Consider the following 24,232-nt stretch of genomic DNA (forward strand, 5'->3'; position numbering starts at 1 on the left):
CATCAAGATTATTTAAGATTCTCTGGAAGATATAATGGATTAAACAATGACCCACAGCTACAATATCTAGAGATGCATTAAAAAGGGGACATGCATATGCACCAAAGCTATATCTGTTGTGATGAATATGATACACAGTGAAGAAGTGTTGTCCACAGATCATAAAATTGGTATAGTTAAAATAGATAATTTTGATTACATAAAATTGGATTTTTTTCCCTTGAGGAAAATCAATGCAATTAGAACTAGAAGGGAATCTGTGAGCTAGGAAATCATCTTTGCAATAAATTTCTCTAATAAAGATCTGCTGTATAAGACATATAGAAAATAGAGTATGAGAAAAAGAGCAATTCTCCAACATGTAGAAAGATATTTAAGGCAGTTTTCAATAGAAATGCAAGCTATCAAAAACCATGTGATCAAAACTCCACATCTCTTATAATGAGATAAATGCATTTTAAAACAAATCTTAGGTTTGCATCTCACACACCTCAGATTGGCAAAGATTACAGAGAGGAAAATCACAATCATTGGAAATCCTGTAGAGATCTGGCAAATTAAGGCACTATTGACGGAGCTGTGCAGTTGTCCAGCCATTCTGGAAAGTAATTTGGAACCATTTCCAAAAAGTCACTAAACTGTATATAACTTCTGACCTAGATGTATTACTACCAGGCATGTATTCAAAAGAGATCAAAGAAAAAGAAAAAGGACCTCTATGTACCAAAATATTTATAGCAGTACTATTTGTTGAAGCAAAGAACTGAAACAAATGGAAACTCATCAATAGGGGAATGACTGAACAAATTATCACATATGGATATAATGCAATATTTTTAGATTGCATTTATTATAACTATATGTAGCTAGGTAGCTCAGTGAACAGTACTGAAGCTGGAGTCAAGAAGACCTGAGTTCAAACCCAGCCTCAGACACTTGCTAGCCATGTGTCATTTAACCTCTCCCTCCGTTTTCTCAGCTTTAGCCTGGGGATAATAATAGCATCTATCCCACAAGAATCAGAGAAAATTGGAAATAATTGTATGGGTTGGCATCAGTTGAAGTGAGTGAAACCAGGAAAACAAATTACTTGATGGCCCAAGTTATGTAAATAATAAAAAAAGAAAGCTTTGAAATATTTATGATCAATGCAATGACCAATCATGATTTCAGAAGACTGGCAATGAAGCATTTTTCAACAAATTACATAATAGCCCAACTTATGTAAATGAAAAAAAAAGTTCTGAAATATTTCTGATCAATGCAATGACCAATCATGACTTCAGAAAACTGGCAATGCAGCATTTTTCCCGTGTCTTGCAGAGAGATTATCGACTAGATGTGCAGAAAGAAGCATGCATTTAAATGCATTTATATTGTTTTGTTTTGCTTCTATATTCTTATAGTTTATGGGGAGATATTCTATTGGGGGTGTGGAAGGAGTTGGGAAGTAGAGTGATGAAAAAAGAATGTTTAATGAAATAATATTAGAATTAAGATATTATAAGGAAGTTCAGAATGACAGAGGAATTTCAGTATTGTGTTAAACTGAATATACACTTATAGAAATTTTACATTGATGAAATCCTGGCTTATTTCAAGTATAGAAAAAGGTATTTACACTCACATAAGGATAATAATGATGATATATTAATATAATTGAAAATGGTGATGTGCCCTTAAGATTTAGTTACTTACCATTCAGTTGCATAGCTACTTATGTCTAGTGAAAATACTGACAATAATAATATTGAATATCTCTTTTATTAAATGTACCATAATTATGTTAGGGACTTGGGACTAGATGTGATTTTATGACTACAGGATCTTCTGGTTGCGGAAAATCCCACTCGCAATGCAGGTTGTCACCTTCTCTGAAACTTAGAGATTTCTCTAGAGCAGTAAGAGGTCAAGTGACTTGTCCAAGGTCACACAGTGTTCAACATAGGTGAAATTTGTACCCAGGTCTTCATGGTTTTGAGGTGAGCCTTCTCTCTACTACACCACACTATCTGTTTTCTATTGCTATCACATTTTGATGAGCAGTAATCATGTATGATCTCTTGGATAACTAATGTCATGGTTGACTTCAATCTAGAAATTGACAATTTTGTATCATTGGGATAATGCACATTCAGTGGGAATCAATGTTACAACTTTTACACATCTATTATTTCAAGAAAGATTGAAACAATATTCACAATGATAAACTTTGGATCCATAAAAAAATAAAGTCAAAAGTTCTACTTTTTTATTTTCACTTGTTGATCAAGAGAAGGGCTGAGAGGTAGGAAGAGTTGGATTTAAATCTAGTCCCTCGATAACCATATGGAATTAAGCGAGTTACTCATCCTCTCTCTTCTCTATCATTCAATGCTGTTGGAATTATCTACTAAGACATAGAAAATGAACTAAAAATCACACAATTCATTGGATTGGGTTTGAAATTGTCGTAGTTATAAGCCAATTGCTATGAGGCAATATTGCAGAAAGGATATAAGATCGGACTTAGAATCAGGAAGAACTGAGTTCAAATGTTGTCTCCATCATAGACCAACTATTTGACAGTGGGGAAAACTGCTAAACCAACTCTCAGTGGCCAGGGAATGTATCTAAGAGATTAAGTTAAATATGAATTAGCAATCCGCATTGTTGAAAGAAATTTCCATAATGAGATAGCCTATACAGACAATTCTTGCTTTATGTAAATTTGCATTAAGCAAATTTGACTTTACTAAAGAAAATTTTTAAAGAAATCCACATTGAAAAAAAGGTACATGAAAAATCATTATACAAAGCAGACGTCATGTGATTAAGTGCTGCATAAATGACGGAAGGAAGAGGAGAAGCCTTTCTAAGTCAGTTGCCACATGTCTGCAGACAGTGAGTGATGCTGTGCCTGTCCTAGGGTTCAATAGTGATCCTTATAATCTCACCATGGCTGGGATGGTGGCAAATGTGCTCTTGAGGGGAAAGTGAACCACGTTGTTAGTGTAAGCTGCCTGGATAAAGGCAGTGCTTGTGTAAAGTTGACTTACCAATTGAAACAAAAAGAAGGTGCTATTCTCAAGATGGAGAAACCATTAACTATGTGGAAGAAGATGAGACTCAGAAGTATATTCCTGCAAGCTTGAGGACAATTCAAGGCAAGTCTCAAAGCCACTTTGAAGATTTAAAGGGAAAGTACCTTGAAGGAACATAGGTATTTACAGCAAACAGTGGTTGGTTTGCATGATTTTAAAGCCATGCACGATTTTATGTGCAAGTGTCAGGAGACATTGTTAGTGCAGATATTGAAGCAGCTAAGAAGTTCCCAGAGTTTCTTCAAAAAATAATAGATGAAGGTCCCTACTTGTCAGAGTGAATCTTTAATGTAGACAAAATGGGCCTATTTTATCAAAGAATGCTATCTTGAGTCTGCATGTCAGTGGAGGAAAAAAAAACTATGCCATCCCAGGATATAAAGCTCAGAAAAATAGAATTACTCTTCCACTTGGAGGGAATACATCTGGGACTTGTCAATTAAAACTTGTTTTTGTGCATCATTCAGAAAATCCCAGAGCATTGGGAGGAATCAGCAAAGCAACCATATCAGTGGATCATTTAGATAACCCTAAGGTATGGATAACTCTTATCATCTTTGATTGTCTTCATATTGCTTCCTTCCTGAAGTCCAGAAATTTTGTAATGGTAATGGAACTTCTTTCAAGATTCTACTGATTTTGGATAATGCTCCAGGTCACCCTCCTCAACTGGATGATTTTAATGAAAATGTAACAGTGGTCTACCTTTCCCCTAACATTGCCTCATAATTACAACCTATGGATCAAGGAATAATTGCAAATTTCAAGAGATATAATTTGCACACTTTATTTGTCCAGGTAATTGCAGCTTTGCATGCAGATAAGGACTTGACTTTGAGAGATTTTTGGAAGCAATTGAACCGTGCAATCTGGAATATAGCTAAGGCATGGGAACATGTAATAAAAACATGTGTAATCAGAGTTTGGAGGAAAAAAAAGTGTTCCCATAGTAGTCTGACTTTAACAAAGATGAAAGATTCAAAGAAGTGATTATAAAATTAGTATAAGAATTGGAGGTAGATGTGAATGAGAATGATGTGGAGGAGGGCAGCTAGGTGGTGCAGTGGATAGAGCACCGCCCCCGATGCAAGAGGGCCTGAGTTCAAATAAGACTTCAGATATTTACTAGCTGTATGACTCTGGCCAAGTCACTTAACCCCGTTTGCCTCACTTTCCTCATCTGTAAAATGAGCTGGAGAAGGAAATGGCAAACCACTCCATTATCTCTGCCAAAAACAAACAGAAAAACAAAGAAACAAAAAAACCTCCAACCTCCAAATAAGGTCACGAAGAGTCAGACATGACTGAAATGACTGAACAACAGTTAATCTACTTGTATATATGTATGTATGTTAACACATACATGCTGTATCACCTGATAGTGTGTAAGTTCCATGAAAGCAAGGCTTCTTCACTTTTTTGCCTTTGCTTTCCCAGCAATATGGCCGAATGTATAATATAGAATTAATATTTAATAAATTCCTCTTAATTGGTTGATAAACCATAGGTACCTTTCTTTAAAAATGCATTTTCACTCCTATGGCTCTGAATCATCACTCTCTGTTTACAGAAGAAAACCCTTAAAAAAACAACAACAAAGAAATATTTTGTTTTCATCTTTCTGGACTAACATCAGTGTGGTAATATAATAGAAAACAAAGCCAGAAACTTCTACAATGGGCTATGATCATTTTGGTTTTTGTTTGTTTTGTTTATGATGCCATGGAAGACAGTGACAAATAGAATTATATGTGGAAGTTTGCAATTGTTTCTTGAATGTTATTTTGTGTTATTCTTTTATTTGCTGTGCAGCTTTCTTAATATCGCATTTCATCTCAGTTTTTAAAAAAGAGATTCATAGGATGGCTTCCATTTCTGAATTTGGTCTCTAATTGACTTCATTCCCTCTGCTAAGAGTTTTTTTTTTTAATTTCTTTGCTTACCTTTTTGAGAATTATGTATTTGTGAGCATGCACTGAAAAATCCCAAAGTAAGTGTTTTGCTTCTGATTATAAAAAAACAGTAATATTTAGCCGCAATATCAATTTTCTTGCTCATATTTCAGGAATAATATTCTTAAAAATGCCTCTTAATAGAGATTTTCCAAAATCATATGTTACTTGGCATGATGGCAAATAACTATATTCCATCCTATTGGAGAGGTTGAGGGATGGTAGAGGTAGTTCTGGAGTTCTGAGATGCAGTAGGGCTGATGCTTATTGCTTGTTTGCATTGTCTGGCACCAATATAGTGAGCCTCGAGGAACTAAGGGCTACCAGCCTGCCTAAGGAGGGATAAGCTGGAAGAGCCCGGAAACATAAGAGGTCAAAGCTTCTGTGCTGATCAATAATGAGATTAGTCTTATGATCAGCCTGGGTAAAATAGGGAGACCCAGTCTCCAATCAATCAATCAATCAATCACTTGTCCTTAAAGGCAATAATAACAATCACATACAGTTCAATTACAAAAGAGACAAACTTTACTTTGCCATTTAGAAGAAACTAAAGGTCTGTACACAGAACCTAGGTGGCTATTTGTTGGTAATACTAAAATATAATAATACTAAATATATATAATACTAAATACAATAAATATAATTATAATACTAAATATATATAAACATATAATAAATATATGTAAGTATATAATAATTCTAAATAAATATAATAAATATGATAATACTAAAATATAATAGTGATGTATAAAATATTATATAATAAATATAATAATAATAATATTACACTAAGCTTAGGTGATTTTATCTCTTTCTTCAAAAGCAAAACTTGTACTGGTCTGATCAGCCACAGTCAGACACACTAAAACTTCACTCTAGCATAGTGTCATCACTATGGTCCTCTTCAAAAACAAAGGACAAGACATACAACATCCAGGGCATCACATGTAAAGAGGATTTTAGAATAATTTTGACATAAAATTGTAAGCAACATGAGCCAAGTGGTAAACATTTTGCAAAAATATGAGAACTAGGATCAGGTTGTGTGTGTGTGTGTGTGTGTGTGTGTGTGTGTGTGTGTGTTGTAGTTGTTGTTGTTGATTTTTCATTCTCAAAGAGGACCATGATACCAGGAAGGTGATGTCCTGACTTGTGTATGCTGGGAAAGTGAAGATTGACATAGCTGCTTTAAATCTTTTCCTAGGAAGTCCTTTCAGAAATTACCAGAAATAATTAGGGTTATAATTAGAAATGTATGAAATAACAAAATTATGTCTGTGTTTGTCTGATTGTGAGTTTGGTGCACGTGTGTGAATCTATGACTCCACTGAAGAAGTCCACAAACCATTCATCTAGAACTTGTTACACTACTCTAATTTTAAGTTTTAGTTTCCAGCAAATCTGAATCATGAAAGCCATTAGTGGAAATTGTGTCAAATTTCTAGATTCTATTGTAGAAAGGCAAAGCATAGGATGCCAAAAAGAGACAGCAGGACTTAAAATAAAATTGACAATACACGAGGATTCAATCAGTTGCTTTGGACAGCCCTAGAATTGGAGTCAGCTCAGAGGAATCTGAGTCAAACCCCAACCTTGCTACTTGCTCCATGGGTGGCCTTGAGTGAGTCATTTCACTTCTGGCCTTTGGATTCCTCAAACTGTAAAGGGTGAACTGGACTAGGTGGTCTTTAAGCACCCTTCCATCTTTGGACCCAAGTTCCCAAGTCACTAAGAAAACAAAAGACAATTCAAGAGCTCCCCATTGAGTGAAGGGCCTTTAGAAGACCAAACATGTACCTGTGCATTGAGTTTGGATGGAAATTTAATGGCATTTCTAATCATTTTTCATCATGGGAGGGAGTGCTTACATGGGAAGTGATCACAGATCCATTGGTATTTTGGTGTAACAGAAATGTGTATTTTATTAGTTATTTTACTGTCAACAGAAACTGGACACTTTTCTCACTTTTTCCTCAACTTCGTCTTCTCTATAGGACAGCAATAGGATGCAAGGTAAGCAATAAAAATTGCTGACATTTCTTAGTGCTTTAAGATGGGTAGCCATTTTGCACACACTTTCACATTTGACCCTTCCCGCATTGCCTGTGAAGTAGGTTACTGCCATATTTTACAGATAAGGAAACTGAAGGTCATTGAGGTTAAGTGACTTACACAAAGTCACAAAGTAATAAATGTCAGAGGCAGCATTTGAATTCACTTCTCTGTGGCTCTATGTTCAACCCTCCCTCTTCTTTTAATACACAATATGGTCATTCAGGATCACATCAGGAAAATTGAAATGATTTCTCATTCAAACTTAGTTGTTAAATGAAATGGGAAAATCTTCCAGATGTTATGAAAACCATGGAAAAGGCCAGCCCTGTGACAGACCAGTCAAAGAGATGAAAGAGTCTTGTAGGGATAACCTGGACACCTTTTCACATGAGTGATTCTTTTCGTTTTCAGTTTCTTTACCTGACAACAGAGTTCATATCAATGAATGTGGAGGAATGTCATTAGTGTTCAACCTCAGGCTGCAGGCGTACCCCACAGAGAAAAGAGCTCGTCAATTTGTTCAAACATTCAATCAATCAGACATTAATTTGGCTCTCTCATAGACAAACTGGCATGACTGAAACAAACACATTTTCTGATGAAATGGATTTAATTGGTCTGATAATTTGTTATCCTATAGATTTGTTTTATTTTGTTTTCACTGATGATGAAAAATTAGTGAGATAAGAATTTTACATTTCTAAATGAGTAATCAAGTGGTATTTAGTTGCCTCTTTAAAAACACATCTGTACATGTACCCTTCCATCCCTTTTTGATGCTAATTTTTTTCCCTCCAAGTTTTTATTAGTCTTTATTTGCACACACACACACAGAAAGAGAGAGAGAGAGAGAGAGAGAGAGTGTTCTATTCCTTTTGACTATCAAAAAAAAAAAGACAACAGCATAATGGAAGGAGTCTTGGGCTTAAAGTCAGATGATCCAATTATGGGATATTTGGTAAGTCATTTAGCGTATCTGAGCCTCAGGTTTCTTCACTGGGAAATGTCATGATAATGCTTATATCTATCAATCCCAAACCATGTTATTTTGTGAAATAAATGAAATGATGACAATGACAGACAGAATATGAATTAGGCAATTATTATTAATTCATAATGCAAATCATTGTATAACATCATCATCATTAAAGAATCAGAATTGCAAATAACACAAAAGATAGTGGAGAGGTGAATGGCGATTGAGAGTAGACTATAGAATCAAATGATGACTTGACCACATGAAATACCATAAGAATATCAGCCAGGAAATGCATGGTCAGAAAATTTGACAGGCTAATCCTTAAACAGTGACATATCTGATATGCACCCCACTGTTGCCCAAGAAAGCCATCACTGGGAATTTTTGCACTTGGGGAAATGGAGGGCAAGGGGATAGAATGGAGCAGTTCACCTAAAGTTTGTTCACTGGGGGAAAAGAAGTACACATCAGGATTCAATGAGATTGAAGGACCTGCAACTGCTATGGAAGTGGTAGCAGAGTGAAAATGTAGTGTGGCTAGGGGCAATAAACAAATTCCAGGATGACTTCCATCAGGGAGGTAGGAAGAATTTTTACTCAAGTGTGACTGCTGTGGAGGGAAGGAAGGAAGGCACTATTTATCAGTCCCTTTGGCACCTCAAAACCCACATTACTTGTGATCATGTTGTACTACTATCTATTTAATGTGGAAAGACCTAAAGGAATGTTTACAAACTTTATAGAGGATTGATGGGAGAAAAATAACCAAGAATCAGACAGGAAAAACAGCAACAGGTAGGTTACAATCTTTATGAATGGAGAGAAGATGTATATTAAAGTAGTTATGGAAGTAAATTTAATTTTAAGCCTAAATAAAAACTACTTAATTATTTAACTCAATAGGATAGTGATTATGATTGAATAAGTTATTTGATTGGTATAGAAACTCTCTGGTGAGGAAATTCCCTCTACCAGTTTAGGTTAGCAATTTTCTGTAATGCAGAGATTTGAATAATTTCTTAAAAGTAAGGGATTAAATTATTTCCCTAAGGTCACAAAGTCAATGTGTGTGAGGCAGTACTTGAATCCAGATTTTGCTGGTTCCCAGGCTCACTGTCCATCCATTACAATAGACTATTTCTTTTAATAACTAATTAATTAAATTGCATTCCAGTATCTTAAGTATTGCATTATGCAAATGTTTCATGATGACAAAATACTTATTCTCCAATGGCCATTTTACTTATTTTGTTTGTTTGTTTGTTTTTCTTAACCTTTTTGTGTTTTTTTTTAATTTAAAGGAATTGACCAAATTTATCAAGTTCCTAAAGTAGTGCTTATTTTTTTTTTTATCTAGCAAGGAAGCTTATATACATTGTCTTCTAAGGAATTGTTTGTGACAAACTTGAAATCATAACTCACTCAATGTATCTGAGAACAAGACAAATTTCCTTCCACACATAAAGTTGGATTTTTGGTGGAAGAAAAAGCATCATAGGAAAAATAGATCATTTACTTGATGGCTATGGTCTACTTGTGAAAAGTGAAGGTGCTCAGGTTCAGGGGATCAGAAATATATTTGGGAATCCTATCAAGATGATGGAATATGAGGTTACCTAAGGAGGTATCCCACCATTAGACTAAACAATATTAGTAAAATGTTCCCCTTCCCATATAGTGTTTTTTTTTATTCTCCCTAAGTAATTAATAGGCATGTCACACCTCTCTCATGGAACCATCTATGTGTGTTGATCCCTTGTTGATAGATGTGTACCCTGTTGTAATGCTACAACAAACCCTAACTGGTATTCAGGATTGGTACTTGTGAAGAAGATATTTGGCCTCTAAGAAACAAGATGTTAGATTCTTAAAAGCCATGGAGATGGTAGACCAGCTTTAAAACTATAGAAATTGTGTTTTCTGTCTCTTACTTGGATTTGCAGCATAGCAGGAAAAGAGATTCTCTCCCCAGTTGATCCTCTACCCAAGCATTAGTGATGTCTTATAGCACCACCAGCATTACATTGTAGTCAAAGGACTAGAGAAAGCTGTGTTGGTCAAGGAATCTTAACCTTTTAAGTTGCTCAGACATTTCATGCCCAAGTTGAAAGTCAAATATCTCAGTTGCCACATGAAGGATTTTTTTCTCTGCATGAGAGTATAATGAGTGTAATGGGCAACTGAGGAGGTTTCATGTCTTCTTTATTTGTCCATGCTCACCTGTAAGTTTTTCTTATTCTTTGTAAAGAAAACAACAGCCCTTATACACATGGTAGATTCTTGGTATCTCTATTTTGCATTGAATGCATTGGGGAGCTAGGGGATAGAGTCCAGAGCCTGGAGTGAGGAAGACCTTAGTTCAAAGCTGATCTCCAATATTTACTAGCTGTATGACTCTAGTTATATCACTTATCCTCCATCTGTTTGAATTTCCTCATTTGTAAAATGGGGAAAGTAACAGCATCTACCTCCCGGGGTTGTATCAAAGGATACAATATTTGTAAAATGTTTAGCACAGTGTCTGCCACATAGTAAGCACTGTTGTTATTGTTGGTTGTTGTTCAGATGTGTCTGACTCTTTGTGACTCTGTAGCATACGAGACTTTTTTCTCCTCTATTATCCCTCAAAGTCTTTACAAGTTCATGTTCATTGTTCTGATGACACTATCTATCCATTTCATCCTCTGCCATTCCCTTTTCCTTTTGTCTTCAATCTTTCCCAGCATGAGGGTCTTTTCCAATGAGTCCTGTCTTCTCTTTATGTGGTCAAAGTATTTAAACTTCAGCTTCAGTATTTCACCTTCCAGTGAATAGACTGAGTTCATGTCTCTAAGTATGGACTGATTTGAACTATTGCTGTCCAAAGAACTCTCAAAAGTCTTCTACATCACCAAAACTAGAAAGTGTCACTCTGCAGTGCTCAGTTATCCTTATAGTTCAACTTTCACAGCCATACTCTGTTACTGCAAAAACCATAGCTTAGTCAACAAGGCAATGCTTCTGCTTTTTAGCATGCTCTCCAGATTTGGTATAATTTATTTCTAAGGACCAAGTGTCTTTCAATTTCATGGCTCTAGTTGCCATCTACAGTGATCTTTGATCCCAAGAAGATAAAACCTGACACTGCTTCCATTTCTTCTCCATCTATTTGACAGGAAATGATGGAATCAGTTGCCAAGGTCTTAGTTTTTGTTGTTGTTGTTGTTGTTTGTTTGTTTGTTTTTTTTTTTTCATGTTAAGTTTCAAACCAGCTTTTGCACTCTCTTTTTCACCTTCATCAAGAAGCTTCTTAATTCCTCTTCACTTTTGGCCATCAGAGCGGTATCATCTGCTTCTCTGAGACTGTTGCTATTTCTCCCCAAAAACTTAATTCCAGCCTTTGATTCATCCAGCCTGGCATTTCACATGATATATTCTGCATGTAAGTTAAATAAATGAAATGACAATATACAGCCTTGTCGTACTCCTTTTCCAATCCCAAATCAATCAGTTGTTCCATACTCAGTTCTAACCATTGCTTCTTGGCCTGTATACAGTTTTCTCAGGAGACAAGTAAGATGATCTGGTACTACCAACTTCTTGAGAACTTGCCTTCTTGTTTTTGTGATCCTCACAGTTAAAGGCTTTACCGTAGTCAATGAAGTAGAAGTAGATTTTTTTTTTGGAAATCCCTTTCTTTCTCCAGAATACAACAAATGTTGGCAATTCGGTCTCTAGCTCCTCTGTCTTTTGAAAACCAGTCTGCTCTTCTGGTAATTCTCAGTTCACATATCACAGAAGCCTAGCTTGCAGAATCTTAAGCATAACATTGTTGATGTGTGAAATGAGTGCAATTATTTGGTAATTTGAACATTTATTGGCATTGATCTTCTTTAGGATTGGGATGTAAACTAATCTTTTTTAATTCAATGGCCATGGTTGTGTTTTCCAAATCAGCTGGCATATTGAGTGCAGCACTTTAACAGCACCATCTTTTAGAGTTTTAAATAGCTCAGTTCAAATCCCATCACTTCCAATAGCCTTATTGTTAGCAATGTTTCCTAAGACCCACTTTCCTAAGACCCATCACTTTCCAGGATGTCTGGCTCTAGCTCAGTAACCACATCATTGTGGCTATTGGTGATGTTAAGAAGTTAAATCTTTCTTGTATAGTTCTTTTGTGTATTTTTGCCACCTCTTCTTAATCTCTCCTTCTGTTAAATCCCTACCATTTTTGTCTTTTATCATTTTTCTGCATGAAACTTTCCCTTAATATCTCCAATTTTCTTGAAGAGATCTCTTTCCATTCCCATTCTATTGTTTTCTTCTATTTCTTTGCATTGCTCAATTAAGAAAACCTTCGGCTCTCTCCTTGCTATTCTCTGGAATTCTGCATTCTGTTGGATATATCCTTTCCTTTCCCTTTCCTTCTTTCCTCAGTCATTTGTAAAGGCTTATCAGACAGCCAATATGCTCTCGTACTTTAATTATTATTATTATTGTTGTTACTGTTTTGCTGGAAGGAAGATGACTACTCAAATCTTTGAGAGAACCTAGACCAAGGCTATACATAACTTTTGTTTTGGAAATTTCTCAGGAGGACCTGGGCTAAGTGGAGAGAGGAGACAGAAAAATAGTGACAGAGAGAGTCAGAGACAGTGAAATACATAGAAAGAGAGGGGCAAATAGAGACAGAGACACAGAGAAAACTAGAGAGAGAAAGAGAACGAGAAGCCTGAAACTCTCCCCTACTTGGACCTTTTCATCCTTGGCCCAATGCCTGATTATGGAAAGCAATTGTTCTGTTGAAATTCTGAGTGGATTCCCCCACCCCTTCATTTCCTCCTTATAGTTTACTAAACTTTCAGCAGTCTATAATACCCATTGTCTGACACCTCTCAAAGTCACATGGATATTTTTAGAAACTGAAAGAGATATGTATGGTGGGTACCCACGGACTTTAACACATTACAAATGAGGCATTATGCAGAAAAAGCAGCATAAAATTGTGTGATTATCTAGTCACATGGCTAAGAAAAAAGGATAAATGATAACCAGTTTTCATGGACTGTTGGCATTCAGGCAATGGAAAAAGAATGAGAGCATGGCCTTCATCATGTTGATTGAACCCCCTCTGGTGGATTTATGATAGAGCATGGACAACAATTATGAAGAATGAACAGGTATGGATGGCTTATTATCTGCCCCACAGAAGGGACAATATCATCCCAGATCCCCTCAACTATTGGAGTACTTGACAAAAAAAAATAGTTTGTTTTACTTCTTCTAAAGAAATTGTCTTTGTGCATGAAAAACTGGGTTTAAGATCCAAAAATCAAGATTAAGATTTTCTTGTGAGATATCGCCCTCCTATAGGAAAGTTCTGTTCTTTTAAATTTAGAGTATATTAAGAAGCCAATTATTATTCTCATAGAGATGGGGGAAAGAGAGAAGGTAGATCTTTGAGAAAATAAAATGAAATTTAATTTAAAAAAAGATATCCAAAAATTATAAAATATAACTCCTTCAACTTATGAAGTTCATTGAATAAGTATTAATTAAATACCTGCACTGTGCTAGCTGCTGGGGGTAGAAAAACAGAATGCCCCCTCCCTCAGAAAGCTTACATTTACAATTAATGACTTACATAGAGTGAGAAGATGGGTTGGTCACATTGGGAGGGAGGGTGGGCAGATGATTAGGCAGAGTACTCTGCTGGCATCACCACAATCTTGGGGGAAATCAAGGAAGGCCTCCAACATTTGGGGTAGATCCCCCTGTTGGGATGTTTGGGGAGGTAATAGAGGAGAATTCCCCAAGATGGGGGTATGATCAGATTGATATCTACATCTTGAGGACAAATATCTAAGGGATTCCAGATCTATTTGAATCACCTCCACCAAAATCCTACCTCAATACCTTGTCATGGACTAGAGGTGACGCTGGGTTCTTCAACACCATACCAGCACAAAGCAGACTCTGCAGTGCCTCATGAAGTTGAACATGCGTTGAGTAAGGGCCTCATAATGGCCTTTATGCCTTTTGCCTGAGGACCCATCCTCATGTAGACAGCAACAGGGATTTTGCTTTTCATCCTGATGAAGATCATGGGCAGCTAGGTGGCACAATGGATGGAATACTAAGTTTATAGTCAAGATGACAGGCAAAATCCCACTTCCCACACTTAACAAGCTATGTGCTCCTATGTGAAGATACAAGGAGATAATACTTTAAAGTGCTTTGTAAACCTTAAAGATCATGCATGCTAGCTAGGATGATAGTGCTAAAGATGAAGACAGTTGCCCCACCCCCCAAAAAAATTAAACCAATTTCTACATTTCTTTTATTTTACTCACACCCAAGATATTTTTTCCCCACTTAGAGACTCTAATAAAGTTATAAATATCTCAATTTACTTCAGGGACTGGATACTGGTCTGAACTCAGATTGGATCTGGCAACATGGGTCTATGCCATTCCCAACTCCTTAAGTCCTGTCTTTGTTTATATTTAAGTTGATGATTGTCTGGCTTCAGGGGCTGAAGAATGGGTGTTATAGTCCCAGTGGTCACTGGTGTAGGTTTCAACCACAAGGACACTTTATAACAGAAAGAAGAGGAGAATGAAAAAAGCAGACCTGGCTGATGGTCAGGCTGTTTATATCTAAACTGCCCCATAAAGCCTCACAAATATCTAACAGTTCCTTCTGTGCATGGCCCAGTTGGCTGCGGCTCCTGCTCAGGGTTAGTTGCTGGGTTCATGCTTTTTTCACTCCTACAGGCTTTAACTTGCAGAGATTGACTCATCATTCAACAACGTGCATTATTCTTGGTCATTCTCAGAGATTAAAATAATGGATTTCTTGCAGAGAGAGCTTGCCAATCCAAAAAGGATATATCCCAAAAGATGTTAAATGAAGGATTTAGTGAAAAGGATAAAATTTGAGGACCCATCTTAATCTTTCCTTTTGTTCCATCTTCTCCAAGGTTGTCATTGTCTGTCTGTCTGTGTTTCTGTCTCTGTGTCTCTGTCTCTGCTCCTCTCTCTCTCTCTCTCTCCCCCCACTTTTCTCCCCACCTCTCTCTTTCTCTATCTCCTTTTTTTTCCCCAAGATGGAAAGATACAACTATTTTTATTTTTATTTTTATTCTTATAAAACACTATTAAGGAGAGTCAATAGCATTGATTCTTCATGGCCTCAGGAAAGGATTAAAATATAATTTGAAGATTAGAAATCAATCTGCTTCATTACAGACTAATACATTTTGACTCCCAGACAGAGTAAATGAGTTATGCTTAGCATTGCCACTCATAAATAATGGAAGGCTGCCCCTTGATCTATTTCTATTAGATAAACCAGACTACTTTTCAAAATAGGCTCCCCACAGTGAACTATAAGCCTGTTGCAAAAATAACCCTATTTAATCTCATCCTCACATATCACCATGTTATTCTTTTGATAAGAAAAGGGAAAAAATGTTGTTTGGAAATTAATTATTCTCCATATTCAAGGATGGTACATTCCTAAAATTCCATGCTGTGTACTAAATTTCCTGCAATGTTTGTCTACATCCTTGCATGTTGGCACCAATTTTTTTTTTGTTTTTGAGTCTTAAGTGTCTAGCACAATACTTGGCACCTAGAAGTCCCTTAATATTTGTAAGAATGTAAAGGAATGACCATATCTTTACTTTGTGTGATGACTGTAAACCCACTCTCTGTGGAGCTTTTGTCTTTCAATTGAGGCAATAGTAAGTTATATGCTTGAAAAATTCATCTCCCAATTCCTCACTTTATCAAAAATTTTGTTATTTTACCATAAGGATATAACATTAAGTCTAAAGCTAGAAAATTTGTCAGAGGTCAAGTCCAGCAACTTCATTTCAAAGATCAGAAAAACAGAGCCCAGAGAAGAGAATTAATTTGTTCATTTGTACTATCTTTGGAAGTGGGGCCATGATTTGGACTGAGGTCTTCTGGCACCAAATACAGTGTACTTTTTGCTGCAACACACTACCTCTCAACAACTCAGAAGAGGCCACTATTAGCCCTTGGAGGTTTCCTGACTTTCAATGCAAATTTCACCAAAGAGGGAAAATTGTGGCAAGGAAATAGATGAATTCAGGTCTAATATTTACAATTGATATTGTGAAGTAAAATCATCAGAATCCAACACATTCAAATTAGTAAACATATATTAGTCAATGCAAAGCACTGTGTCAGGTATGTAGAATTCAAAGACAAAACAAATAAACTTTACGCTTGAGGAGCTTACATTTTACTGGGGGTAGGGTAGGTTGGGTGGGGTGCATACACACAAATATTTATGTACAATGTAATGCAAAATAATTTCAAGAAAAGGAGGGTGTGAAAAAAAAGGAAAGACCTTCTAGTGATGGGGTTGGAATCTGAGCCCCAGAAGGGAAAAACTCTGGCCCCAGAGCATTTCCCACCCTTGGTAATTTTATTACCTCATGGACCCTGGATTTTCCCACATGGCCAAATCTCTGGCATTCCCCTGAGGCTATGGTCCCATCAACTGGTCTTTCATTGTGACTACACCCAATCTCCCCTCCATTGTCTTGCCTCCCTATGGCCCCAGGCCACTTACTACCCTTGGTCCCACCTAGGCTCCATTTCCCACCCTTGGGAATTCTATTACCTCATGGACTACTTGGCCACTCTCCCAAGGTCTTTCTGTATATAAGGTCCATCTTGTTTCCATTAAGATGCTCAGATTTTTACAATCTAGCCAATAGCCCATAGATGCTCAGACTCCTTAAGAGTCTAGCTAATATGGCGAATCTTCAATAAACCTTGTTTTTGGCTGTGAGAAGGCTTGGGTCAAATTCTGTCAGGCAGGACCCGGGTATCATGATTTTGGGGTGCCAGGACCCCAGCACCCCTAAACCTCCAAACCTCAACACTTTTGTGGCTCACATGGGGAAGTTGCTTTACCCCAAGTTGTTCTGCAGCCAAGACTGGAAGGTGTATAAGCTTTCCCTACCCACCCATCCTTTCCTGCCCTGCATCTGGGGTTGCTCTCCAGGCACCTAGGAAGGCTTGGAGGTGCTTTTCAAGTAGATAGTTATGAGACTTTCTCACACTCAGCCTGATGCTCTCAGGCTTTCCATTTACTGGTTTGGTTCAAGGCCATAGACCTGAGTACACCTTCCACAGCATAGAGGACAAGGACGGACATAGAGGACACCCTATCTGGAAGCATATGCCCAATTCTGTCAATTCTCTCAGTGCTAGGGAATTGGGAAAACTTCAGGTGTTTTTGGTTCCCTGAGGCTTATTAAGCCCTTCTCTCTACACTCCTGGATCCTCCTCCACGGAGGCTACAGGGAAAAGTTAGATCCACTAAAAACAGCTTAATAGATTCTGGAGGTTTTGTGATGAATCCTTAAGGAGTTTTGAAACACCTCCTTACAATCCTGGTCACTCCCTTCTCCCACTCCCTTCCCTTGAGTCAAGAGGGTATCTTTGTTAACCCATCTCAAAGGAGTAGAGAGTTTCACCCTCCACCCCCACCTTTGAATTTGCCTTCCCCCACCTGACTAAAGGAAGGAGTGGGGAGGGGCAACTATAGCCTAGGCCCCACTGGCAATGGCCTTGGGCCCTGGGGCAACCTTTTCCTGGAAGCTTCATCCAGGTTCAACACATCCTTCTCAAGGTAAAGAAACTAGCCTCTGAACTTGGGTAAGCCTACTCTTTTAAAGTTGTAGTTTTAGCTGTTAATGAAGAGATCTTGACTCTCTGTGTAAAGTAATTTGGAAATACATTTAACAAAACTGAAGTCACCTGATCAGTAGCGGGTTTGTTTCAAGTTTCAAGTTGGTGAACTTGTTGTATCAGTTATGTCAAGCAACTTTTCATAATTTGGCTACCACTAAAACAATTTGGTGATTGTTGGTTATTGTTTTAATGTGTAAACTTGCCAAAAAGCTTGTTTGGGTCATGGCTTGCTGAGAATTTGCAAGTATATAGAAATAATCTCTAATGATTAGCTTTTTTCACCAAGTCAAATTTAAATTTGATATATAAATCCTGGAAAAGTTTTCCTAAGCTGTGATTAGTGAATCATTCTGTTTGAGGTAAAAGCTCATGGTACCTTAAATGATTTTATTTTGAGTTGTCTGATGGATCATAATAATCCATCCATGATCAATAATCCACCTTCTCTGAGAGAAATGCCACAAGCTACTCAGAGAGAATGTGATACTGGTGGGAAGTCTGCATCCAGAAAAGCTGAGAGGACAATTTAACCTCAGTTTAAAATGGAATGTTCCTGGTTCAATTTCCCCATTGTGTTTCTTTGAAAAGGAATGCTACCCACCTGGCTATTCCTGAGTCTGGCTATGAGGTGGATTTGATATAGCATGGTTGGAAAACTGTGAATTGTCTGAATCCAAACACAGCTAATCATATTTCATCCTGTCATATTTGATCTCTAAATCTTGTCTTTGCTTTATCCTTTTATAGCAAATTTTTATAATCAGAGCAAGTGGTCAGTAAAAGATCAATGCAAGTGTGTGAGATCTGGTTGTTTTGACCTGAATGTGTAGTCATTCAATATCCCTAAACAATTGAAATTAAATCAGAAACATCTTCAGTTTGGTTTGGGTAAAATAATTTTCAGTGATAATTGAAGTGAAAGTCAGTCTCTGGCAAATTCATTTCTATAATTATTGAACCAAGAGTTGGAAAATTTCTACTTGTAAAAGTGTTAATTAAATTTTTGAAAAAGCAAAGAGATCAGATAATTCTGCAAATCGAATGTAAATGATTTTGGTGGAACTCTTACACTTTTACTTCTCCATATATCTGGGCCCTGCAGTCTTTTCTGTCAGATTTGCATATTCCAGACTACAGGCCATTCACCTACAGTTGGTAGCAAACAGCAGGTTCCAACCAATGTCCCCCCATTGTCCCTTGGATGCTGCCTGTGCTCAGTTCCAGTCAACCTCCTCTTTGGGACCCCCTTGAGGCAAGGACAGCTCCTGGTCCCTTGCCAGCAGGAAGCAGTTACAGAAGCCAAGACCTTCTTCCTTTACCCCAAAAGAATTTGGGTCCCATTTGTTTGAGGGGGTAATGACGGGGATGGGATCTGAACCCCTAAAAGACAAAGACCTTGTCTTTGTGATATGGACTTCAAAAAGGAAAAACCCTGGACTTGCCCAAATCCCTGGTGTTTGCCTGAGGCTGTAATCCACTCAACTGGCCTTTCATTAGGGCTATACCCAATCTCCCAATTATGTTGTTACTTCCTGATTGCCCCTGGCCACTTCCCACCCTTAATCCTATCTAGCCTCCATTCTCCCTTGGACAAGTAGTCCAGGTCCCTGGAGTTGTGTTCATCCCACCTTGCTGGTCACTCCCATCCAGATCCTCCTTAGACCTCTCCTCCATTCACCCCAAACTATCTGGCCACTCCTAGATCTCTCCCACAGGTTTTCTGTATATAAGGTCCATTTTGTCTCTATTAAAGTGTTCAAATTCTCAAGATCTGGTCCACTTGCATTAGCGATGCAAATGCTTTGATTCCTTTATAATCTGGCCAATATCGCTGATCTTTAATAAACCTTATCTTTTTTTTGTTTTTGTTTTTTTTTGGGAGGGGGTAGGCCATGGGGTTAAGTGACCTGCCCAGGGTCACACAGCTAGTAAGAGTTATGTGTCTGAGGTCGGATTTGAACTCAGGTCCTCCTGAATTCAGGGCCAGTGCTCTATCCACTGTGCTACCTAGCTGCCCCTAAACCTTGTTTTTGACTGAAAAAAAAAAGAAAAGAAAACTTGGGATACTACAGGCAGAGGTGAGGGATGACCTCTGTACAAAGGAATAGAAATGGAACAATAAGTATTCTCATATGATCAGATGGTTAAGTTAGTTCTCAGAATTGCTCCTGTCCATATAATGCTGTGGTAATAAACAAACAAATAAATGGATGAATGAATGAATGAATGAATAAACAAAACAAACAAACAAAAACTTTAGATCAAGTCTGATAATCTGACTTGTAGGATGAGTATAATATGACTAAGATCTGCCAGCTCTGGAAGAAGGTCCAACATCTAAGAAATATTTCAGTAGAATGTTTTCTACTAACAGTCTGTTAGAAAAAAAAAGCATTTAAATTAGGTGCTTACATAAGCAAGGGTCTACTATTTACTAGGTATTCTGCTAAGCACTAGGGTTATAAATAAAGGCAAAAGATAGCCCTTGCCTTCAATGAATTCACAGTCTAATGAGGGGGACAACATGCAAACAACTATGCACAAATAGGAAATAGAAAGGATAAATTGGAGATATTCAACATAGAAAAAGCAATATTGTTACAGGGAATCAGGAAAGACTTCTTGAAGAATAGTGGATTACAACTGGGGCTTGAAAAAAACCAAGGATGCCAGGAAGTGGAAAATGAGGAGGGAGATTATGGAGGCATGACATGAAGGACAGCCAGAGAAACTGCCTAGAATTGGGGACATGAAGTATCTTTGTCAAGGAATAGCAAGGATTATTGTTATTGGATCCTAGGGCATGTGGAAATAGGGGGAAACTGGAAGAAGACTAAAAAAGTCTAGAGGGGCCAGGTTTCAGGTGCCTGAATGCCAAAAAAAATGATTTTATATTTGAACCTGGAGGTGATAGTGTGGAACTGGCATTTATTGAATGGTGTGTGTGTGTGTGTGTGTGTGTGAGAGAGAGAGAGAGAGAGAGAGAGAGAGTTGATAATATCCACATTTTAGGAACATTAATTTGACAGTTGCATGGAGGATTGATTGGAGTAGGGAGACTTGCAGCAGGCAGACCCAGGTTATTGTAATAGTCCAGATGTGAGGTGATGAGGGTTTGCACCACAGTGGTCACAGTGTGAGAGGAGAGAATACAGCCTATTCAAGAGATGTTATAAAGGCAAAATCAACAGGCTTTGGCAATAGAGGAAGTGAGTAGTGAAAATGACAATTAGGTTGCAAGTCTAGGTGACTGGTAGGACAGTATTACCCTCAACTATAATAGAGAAATTCAGAGTAAGATGGAGTTATGACAGATGAAGATAACGGGTTTGGTTTTGGTTATGTTGAGTTTAGGATATCTGTGAGACATCCACTGTAGATGCCCAATAGGCAATTGGAGATGTGAGTCTACAGGTTAGGAGAGAAATTGGATCTCAAAAAAGAGATCTGAGAATCATCAGCATAGAAATAATAATTTTAACAATGGCAGCTAATGAGATCATCAAATTAAGTATTATAGAAGGAGAAGAGAAGAAGGCCTAGGACAGAGCCCGGGGGACACCCACTTTTAGCAGCCACAACCTGGACAACTATCCAGTAGAGAAGACTGAGAAGAGGAAGGCAGAAATAGGGCACAGGGGTGAAGAATTAGACATTTAGGAGGCCTATTGTGTGCCGGGCACCGTGCTAAATGATTCCATAATTATCATCTCATTGCATTCTCCCAACAGCCCTTTAGGAAGATGTTCTTATTCTTCCCATTTTATAATTGAGGAGCATAAATTTAAGTGATTTGCCCAGGATCACACAGCTTGTAAGTGCCTGAGGTTTGATTTGAACTTAGGTCTTCCTGATTCCAGACTCCATGCTCTTTCCTCTGAGTCACTGGCTGCCTCCCACTGAGACACTTTGGAGTAGAAGAAGGAGAAAGGATTGTCATGTAAACTTTGAGACAAGACACTATCAAGGAAAAGAGGATGATGGACAGCAGTAAAGCCTACAACAAGGTAAAGAATAAGGATTGAGAAAAGCAGAACTATCAACTATAGATGGTCTTCTCAAGGAGTTTAGCTCCAAAGAGAGGAAATATGGAACAACAGACTAATGGAAATGGATGGATCAAGTGAGGGGTTCTGAGGATGAGGAAGATATGAACATGCACAGACATTGAAACAGATTTACATTAGGTAAGTGCTGATCACTGTCACATTCGTGGTTCTCAGCTATGTTTTCTTGTGCACTCATTACAGTTCTAGTTTACAGTTGATTCTTTCATTCCCAGGCTACCTTGTGACAGCAACTATTATTTATTCTTCTGGAAGTTGTGATTCCCCCTTTTCCCAATTTTATAAATCAAGTCATGATACATTAACTAAGTCAATAAACCATCAGAAAACCAGTCACAGAAGAGCTAGGTAAGGCTATTCTGTTGACTCCAATGGGCACCTACACTCCTTTGCTGTCCCATTCAGAAGGTCCTCCAGCATGACTTTTGCTACCTAGACATCAAAGGAAATTTCTCTTGACTATTTTTTTTCTGTTTCTAATTTTTTAGTTAACAATGATAATAAAATACACTTCACTCTTTTTCTTGGAGAGGTGTGGGATTATGGGCACAGAATTTCATATGTAAATACATGCATACAACACACATCACATATACACATGTATGTGTATATGTTATATGCATATATACAATAGATGTGCATATTCATGTGTGTATAGAGATGAATATAAGTGTATATTTGATATATATATAACCATATGCATATGTGTACTATTTCATGTAAGCATGCTGTATAGCTGTTTATATGTGTACATGTACACATATGCATACAGCCACACAGACTTGTGTGTGCATGTGTACACATGTGTGTGATATATACATACATGTACATAATGATACAGGTACATTGTATTCATGTATACATGGTTGGTTTTTCTTACCTGCTTTTCTTTTTTATAAAGGAAGACTCCCTGGTAGATGGTAGGAGTATATCTTGAAATGACTGCAATAAAAACTGAGAATTGACATTTATTTAAAGTTTTCAAGCTACTTTATGTACATTCTCTCATTTAGTCCCCAGTACAACCCTGTGAACTAAGAACCAAGGTCATTATCATCATCCCCTGTTCAGAGAGGAGGTCAAGTGAATTGCCTTGATTAGCATAGCTTCTAAGTGTCAGAAACTTCTTGCTAAAATAGATTCCTGACTGGAGGCATGCATCTACCTAATCCAGTAAAAACCTGAAATTCACACTCGACTGAATCAAAATCAATAAAGCCACTGGGACGTTAAAGTGACTTTATCCATCTCAGAATAGCAGAAAACCGTAATTCAGCAGCCTTCAAGCAATGAGAAATAGGTAGATACATAGAAAGATATATATAGATATGGATATATGTATCTCTCTACAGACATATTTCATATGTTTGTATTATGTGTGTGTGTGTGTGTGTGTCTGTGTGTGTGCACACCCACCTTTTAGGAGTTGTTCACTGTATGTTTTTATTATTCTTTGCTTCTCTCAACAGCATCATTTACAACTACCTTAATCATAATAGCTCTCTAAATAATAATGTCTCTCTTGAAGAAAAATGTTTCTTCTACCCCCTTAAAACTTCCAGAGCTCTCAAATCCCTCTCTAGTCCTCAGGCAAGCATGTAGTGTCTCATCAGCAATTAGGATGCTCTTTGTGTGCATCTAGCAGCAGGCAAAATGCTCTAGGCTTGAATAGGGTGATTTTGGTTGTAATATCTTTCAAACAATCTTATGATGGGAAACACCTCACTAAAAAAGAACATCTGAGGCAGCATCTTGATCTATTGAATCAAATGTGTTTGTTTTTTGTTTTTTGTTTTGCTTTTTTTTTTTTTGCAGTAAAGAAAAATGTGTTTAGAAATTGGTCTAGTCAATAAGAACTTTAAAAAAGAAGTCATGGCAAATAATACATGCCTAAGGTCCCCCTTCTCCAGAGACTCCTATAAACTCAGTCATGTATAGCCACAGACTACTGGCAGTGTTTCCTGGAGATAACCTCCCTTGTAACTCCTGATATTTAGTCATTATGAACTTGACAAACATTATAAAGCACGAACACTTCCATAAACAAAGAACAGAAAAGGAGGACTGTATAAGAAGCCATGAATTTCTTTTATGTAAAACTTCTTTAAAATTCAGCTCATTATTTCCAACACTGTCCAGATTGTCAACATCTTCTTCTGAAGTTCCTTGGGTTCTTTTCTTCTGTTTACTTTTTAAAAGTGTTTTATTGACAATTTTCTCTTGCCTTCCCTTCCTTTCCCTTCTCTTTTTTTCTATTTATTTTTTCATATATACCTAGCCTCTCTTTTCCCCTCCAACAGAGAAAGCACTCCTGTGTTACAAATAAGCATAGTCAAGGGAAACAAATCTATGCATTGCCCATTTCATAAAATGT

The sequence above is a fragment of the Vombatus ursinus genome, unplaced genomic scaffold (genome assembly GCF_900497805.2).
Source record: "Vombatus ursinus unplaced genomic scaffold, bare-nosed wombat genome assembly UNPS02010461.1, whole genome shotgun sequence".
Taxonomy (NCBI): domain Eukaryota; kingdom Metazoa; phylum Chordata; class Mammalia; order Diprotodontia; family Vombatidae; genus Vombatus; species Vombatus ursinus.